Source organism: Spermophilus citellus (genome assembly GCF_964194105.1).
Source record: "Spermophilus citellus genome assembly, chromosome: 11".
In the NCBI taxonomy this organism is placed as follows: domain Eukaryota; kingdom Metazoa; phylum Chordata; class Mammalia; order Rodentia; family Sciuridae; genus Spermophilus; species Spermophilus citellus.
Genome location: NC_138192.1, coordinates 112,910,013 through 112,917,369, shown reverse-complemented (window position 1 = coordinate 112,917,369; position 7,357 = coordinate 112,910,013). Strand labels below are relative to the sequence as shown.

The window sequence follows — 7,357 nt, the reverse complement described above, 5'->3', positions numbered from 1 at the left end:
CGGCTGCCTCACTGGCTTTTGATGCCAGCCACTTTAGAGCACACACCAGAAAGATCAATATAACCCCTACATAAGTGATGGAACACTGTGCACTCAAAGGCTGTTAGACTCTCTGATAAAGAATGGCTTGACAGATGCAGTGAAATTAAGCAGCATGCACAAAACCCCAGTAAAGAGGTTGTGGGGCTGCAGTTTTTTTTTTTTTTTTCACAGTGTATGGTGGATTGATGGGTGCACTGTGACACAAGATGCATTGAGATGAGACTTGGTCCCTGTCATGTGTATGCATTAGCCAGTTTATGGTCTATGAAAACAGGAGAAGAGTCTAACAAAAGGGTGGGTAAGTAAGAGTGGAGCCTTTTTCAAAGGAACCTGCTACAGAGAATTATAACAAGGAAGACATAAGGGGATTCAAAACAACCTTAACACCAAGGGAATGTTCAACCATTTTTTATTTCCAGGTAATAGCCTAGTTCCCAGAAAACACTCTACATCACAACGTATTCATCTCCATCTTTCATCATTGAAATTCCATGGCATTGATTATTGAGGAAATGTGATGGAAATGTTGTCTTTAATTTCCCCTTCATGTAATAAAGTTGAATATGTGGTGATTTGTTTGTTTTGCTTACTTTGTCATCCTGCTACATGCAGCCTGGCTGAAGGGCTTCTAGCCCAAGTCTATGCCATGCCACACTTAAGCCAGGTGCAATGTCAGAAAATGAGAGAAGCCTTCTGCAAACCTAATTTTGCCTTGTTATATGAAGGGTAGTATTTCTAGCCAGGGTAAGCAATGTAAAATCCTAACCAAAGACCCTAATCTTAATCCTAACCCTAATCCTAACCCTAAACCTGTACTGCAAACCAGTGACTTGGATTTGTTATAAAGGTATATTGAAATATATGGCAAGCACAAAAAATAAAAAAATAAATAAAAGTGCTATTTGATATGCTAAGGAATAAGAAAAAGCAGAATCATAAAAATCTCAATTAAAACCACAAGGGGCAGAAAAAGAAGACAGAAACAGAAACAAAGAACAAAGACAACTGATAGAAAACAGCAAAAACTGTTAGAGTCTGTAAACAAGTCAGGATGGCGCCTGGCATTTTGCAAGAGGGAGTGGTTTGTGAAATAATGCCACTAAGCCATTAAGTGTGGAGATTCCTTATTGGTTGACTGCTGTATCTAGTTTATGTTAATTAAGATAAGCTGTGTGGAATGTATATATATACCCCTCCAGTCCTACAATAAATGGCTCCCACTCCTGCTGTATCAATCTACACAAGTTGCTCGTCACCCCCTGGTTATTTTGCTGAAGACTGACTTTGGCAAAAAACTATGGCAGATATTAAACTAACAACATCAATAATCATTTTTAAACATCAGTAGTCTAAGTACACCAACTAAAAGAAATTGTCGGGCTGGGGTTATAGCTAGCATGTGTGAGGCACTGAGTTCGATCTTCAGCATCATATAAAAATAAATAAATAAAGGTATGTGTCTGTGTACAGCTAAAAATATTTTAAAAAGAAGAAATTGTCAATGTGGATCAAAAGACGTAACTATATGTTATGTACAAGGAACTCACTTTAAATACAAAGATGTATGTATATGTATGTATATGTATAAATATATATTAAATATAAAGGGACAGAGAAAAATATGATAGTATAATCAAAAGAAACCTGAAGTAGCTCCACTAATTTCAGTCAGGGCAGACTAATAGCAAAATATATATTCTTCTCAACTTACATAGGACATGTGCCAGGAATCTTTGGGCCAAAAAAATGGATCATAAAATGTATTTATACATTTAAAGACGAGAAATCATACAGTCTTCTTTCAGTTCATAATGAAATTAAAATAGGAATCAATAACAGAAACATAGCTAGAAAATTCCAAAACATTTCGAGGTTAAACAATGTTTGTATTCAAATCTCAAATGAAAATACAACATATCAAAATTTGTGGAATGCAGCAGAAGCGGTATTTAGAGAGAAATTATAGCATGGATACATATATTAGGAAAGAAAAAAGATCTAAAATAAAGAATCTAAATTTCTAGGTTAGAAATTCATAAAAAGTAAATTAAATTTAAAGTGAAGAAAAGAAACAATAAAAGTTAGAAAAGAAATTTTTAAAAACTGACAACAAAAAAACAATAGAGAAAAATCAACAAAACAAAAAGCTCTTTCTTTAAAAAAAATCAGTAAAAGTATAGCCAGCACATCTCAGAAAAAAGAGAGAATATATATATTATTATAATTAATAAGTGAAAGAAGGGACATCACTACAAATATTATGGACATTCAAAGGATACCTTAAGAATATTTTTGAACAAATCCATGACCCACCCAAAATTTGATAACCTAGATTAAATGAACCAATTCATTGAAAAACAATGTCTGCTAAAACTCACAAAAGAATAAATGTAAAATCTGAAATTATTAAAATTTTAATCAATAATTAAAGATCTTCAGAAATACTGGTGGTATAGCTCAGTGATACAGTGAACTTTTAGCATGCATGAGGCCCTAGAATCAATTCCCAGCACCAGTACTAAAACCAAACCAAACCAAACAACAGCAACAATAACAAATATTCCAAAACGGAAAACACCAAGTCCACAGGGGGCTACATATGTCCACTGGTGAATTACACCAAATATTTAAAGTGTAAATCACATCAATTTGTTAGGATCTCTTTCAGAAAGCACAAGTATGTGAAATACTTCCTAACTCATTCTATAAGGCCAGCATTACTCAAATACCAAAACCAAAAACATTACAGGAACACATGTATATTCTATAGATCTATATCTCTCATGAAGACAAAGACAAAAAATTCTCAAAAAATATTAACAAATCAAATCCAACAATGTGTAAACAAGATTACAGAATTATACCTCATGACCAACTGGGATTTATACCATATATGTAGGGTTGATTCAACATTCAAAACCAATTAATATAATACATCACATCAACAAGATAAAGAAGAAAAATCACATGAGCAGATTAATAGCTGCAGAAAGAGCATCTGACAACAGCTAACACCCACACATGATAAAGACTCAGCATATCAGAAAGGGGATTTTCTTCAACTTCATGAAAAAAGTCTATAAAAACCCTACCACTAATATCTTACTTAATGATGAGAAACTAGAAACTTTCCCACTAAGACTAGAAAGGCAACAACGTCTCCTCTCACATCTCCTTTTCAAAATCATACTGAAAGTTCTGGCTAATGCAATTCGAAAAGGAAATAAAAGGTATGTATATTTGGAAGGAAGACATACAACTGCCCTTGCTTACAGATGGCATGACAGCATGTAGAAAATGCAAATGAATCAACCAAGAAAACATCTGGAAGGAATAAGTGGTTATAACAAGGTTGGAAGATATGAGGTAAATATACAAATATCCTTCACTTTCTTAAATACTGGCAATGAACAACTAAAATTTTAAATTAGAAAAAAAAAAACCTCATTTACAATAGCATCTTCCAATATGAAATGCTGAGGTATATATCTAACAAAATATGTACAAATCTATATAAGGAAAACTAAAAAATAAATAAACCAAAGAACTAAATAAATGGAGTGATCGTTCATGTTCAGTGATAGGAAGATAATATAATCAATGTGTTAGTTCTTTCCAACTGTATCTATAGATTCAATGTAATCCCAACACAAATTGCAAGCTATTCGTAGACATAGACTTAGACTAAAAAAGGCAAAGTACCTAGCATAGCCAACACGATTTTGAAGAACTAAGAGTAGTACTGACAGTACGTGACTTCAAGATTCACCTATTCTCTATTCTTTCACAAATATGTATTTGTGAAAGAATAGAAAATAGGTCAATATTACAGAATAGGGAGCCCAGAAATAGCATATGCAAATATCTTATCAACTGATCTTTGGTAAAGAAGCAAAGGTAATACAATGGAGAAAAAAAATAACATTTTTAATAAATGGTACTGTAATTGAACATCCATGTGCAAAAAAAAAAAAAAAAAGACCAAAAATGCTGATAACACCAGGCTTGAATGGATACAGAGCAACAGGAAATCTTACTCATTGATGGGAATGAAAAATGGCCCCAAAACTTTAAAAGTCGTAGTTTGGAAGTTTCTTCTTCTTCCTTCTTCTCTTTGTCTTTTCAGTGTTGGGGACTGAACCCAGATTCTCTCATGCTTGCTAGGTACATTTTCTACCACTGAGCTACAATACCAGTGTTGCAGTCTGTTACAAAACTGAATATATTCATACTACAGGTCTAGCAATAGCATCCTTGATATTTATTTAAGCATCTGAAAACTTACATCTACACAAACACCTACGCAGATGTTTACAGTCATTTTTTTGATAATTACACAAACTTGAAAGCAACCAAGATGTTCTCCAGTAGATGAATAGATCAATAAACAGAAGCACATCCAGACAACTGAATATAATTCAGTGCTAAAAATAAATGAGCTATCAAGCCATAAGAAGACATGGAGTAAACTTAAATGCATATTACTAAGGCAATCTGAAAGGATACATGTTGTAAGACTCTGTATAACATTCTAGAAAAGGCAACTAACAGAAACAGTTATGGATCCATGGTTTCCAGGAGGGAGGGATGAGGACACGGAGCAGAAAGGATTTTTAGAGCAGTGAAACATCGTGTATGACAATACAATGGCAGATACATGTCATTAAACATTTGTCAAAACCCACAGAATTCACCACACCAAAAATGAATTCTAATGTAAATTGTGCAGTTGGGGTGATAATGATCCATCATCATAGATCCACCAATTATACTGAATGTGCCATCTGATGTGGGATAACAATAGTGGCGGAGACTGTGCCTGTGTGGAATCGAGAAGTTTCGGGGAACCACTCTGAACTTGCCACCCAAATTTGCTGTGATTCTTTAAAAAATCTATTTAACAAAAAAGATGCTAGGTACTTGATGAACTTTAGTAATGATTTTGTTCTAGCAGAAAAATAAACACTTTGCATTTGTGAATACTTTTTTTAAGGGCCATATTTTTTTTTTTTAAAGAGAGGAGAGAGAGAGAGAGAGAGAGAGAGAGAGAGAGAGAGAGAGAGAGAGAGAGAGAGAGAATTTTTTAATATTTATTTCTTAGTTCTCGGCGGACACAACATCTTTGTTGGTATGTGGTGCTGAGGATCGAACCCGGGTCGCAGGCATGCCAGGCGAGCGCCCTACCGCTTGAGCCACATCCCCAGCCCCAAGGGCCATATTATTTTGAAGCACAGGCAAATGTTAATAAAATCTGCAAGGCAACTTATTGTGAAAGCTTTGGAGGTTAAGTTCTATGAACACAGCAAGAACTAATGGTGATACTAAAGTCTTACAGAAAGGTTTGCAAATTTTTTACCTTTCTGTGTTTTTTGTTTGTTTTTTGTTTTGTTTTTGTTGTTTTTAAGGAAGAATATCAGTGAAGAATACTCCTTGAAGACACATTCAGCTAAGGCTTTTCTTTTTTAATTAGTGGAGTACTTTTTTATGGGGAGTTCATTTCTGTGTGGGTGAGGCGCTCTGGGTCTGGGGCTCCTCTCCAAGAAGTGGTGTGGAAACACTGGCAAAGAGATTTTGCGTGAGGCTCTTTACTGATGAGAGTAAGCAGCTTGAAGAGTCAAAGGGTCATTGAAGGCCATGTCCCAGTGCAAGTGGCCTAGGTCTCAGGCTGGCTACTCAGGCCTTGTCTCAGGATGTGCATGGACTCGTCTCTCTGCGCGCCTTCCGTGGCAGCTGCGTGGGCCACTGGGGTGCGGCGGTGAGTAAGGCGGAGATGCATGGCCTGGGCGCTGGGTGGACACTCTGCGGAATGGGCCCAGCCTTGGCTCACCTGCTACCACGGTGTGAGCTTCCCTGGTATAACTGATTTGGTGCGTTGAGGAGTCCAAAAGTCGCTGGCGCTGCAAAGGTGGATCTGAAGAAAAAAGGGTGCTGTGGTGGTAGTGTGGGAACAGGGTCTGAGCCTGGGGGAAAGGCACAGAAGGTCGCCAAGGGGGAGTGGGTGGGAGCCAGGAAAAGGCTGGTTCTCTTGGGTCACCTCGATTGTCTTGGGGCTGCCGCCTGCCTGCCGGTCCTGCACATCTGCCTACAAGCGAAAGGTTATCCCTGATCCACCTGCCCACTGGGTCGTGGCCTGGGAGGTCCACACCCCCAGGCATCTGCCACGCGGGACAGCAAGAGCTGGGAGAGGTGCCGATGCGCGCGCTCGTCCCAGTGCGCGCCATCTGACTGCCGGTGTTGCCCCGCGTGGCGGAAGTGGAAATGGAGGTCCAGCACATTGAAGCCACGCCTGACCGCCTCCATACAGCTGTAGAAGTTGGCCTCCGTCACGTCTTCCCGCAGGCTGGTCCGGCAGGTCTCGCCTTCCAAGGCAAGGAAGACTCCAGAGACGACTTCTGCCACAGGCATGGCTGTGTTCCACACCAGGAGGCAGGACTGGGGCAGGACCTGGTCCAGGCGCCTGAACAGGCTCTCCACGTCTTCCCGGTAGCTCCTTTGGAAATCATGGCCGTATCTGGAGAGGTCCCAGAGGCAAGAGTTCAGGATGACCACGTCGGCACGCCCCACCGCAGCTCTGCCAGGATATCCTCCAAGTATGGTGAGTACGCACGCGTAAGGAAGTAGAAGCGCACCGGGCGGTGGCTGGAGCAGAACTGGCGAACCTCGCGGAAGTGGGGGCTGTTGTGCATGCAGCCCCACCTGCCACTCTCCAGCAGCTCCACGCTCGAAGCTTATTTCGCCCCTGGTCTTCAGCTGACTGGAAGAGAGCAGGCAGTCCTTCTGCAGTAGGAGGACCAGGTCCTTGTACACCGCCCGTTGGATGGAGTCCCCCATGACAACCGCGAACTTGTTGTGAAGCAGCTACCTGACTTCGCAGGCTCGCAGGTGGGCCATGGTGGCAGAGGGCAGGATGGGTGGCCGAGCTCCTGTCTCTTCTCAGGGCAGGTCAGAAGACAGCACCGGAGAAGGGCAGACCCTCAGAGCAGGAGAGGGGCCAGCTGGGGGTCGATTTGGCCTAGGCTGTGAGGAGAAGCGAAGTGGGGTTCCCTTGGGTCCTGCAGCTCTCCTCAGCTGAACTGTACTTCACCCCAGGACGTGACCTCTGAACTACCAGGACTCCTGTGCGCCCAGGCTCCACCTGGTGGAGCGGAGGCGCAGAACCCCAGCGGGTACCCGCGGCCCCATATCACTGAGGAGCGAGGAGCCAGGCTTTCACATAGCATGGCCTGAACTCAGGGCACAGCCAGTCCATACCCTTCTCTTATTGTGCCAATATTTCACTAATGGGGTTCGTGCTCCATCTAGATGCCTCTTCTTG

General features: G+C 40.7%; 1 pseudogene across 1 annotated transcript; it reads right to left on the bottom strand.

The window, feature by feature from the left end:
- Positions 1-5,711: 5,711 nt before the first annotated feature.
- LOC308630936 (PC-esterase domain-containing protein 1B-like) lies at positions 5,712-6,933 on the bottom strand (annotated as a pseudogene). Its single transcript has one exon. The product of its transcript is annotated as a PC-esterase domain-containing protein 1B-like (transcript).
- Between the last annotated feature and the right edge of the window lie 424 nt (positions 6,934-7,357).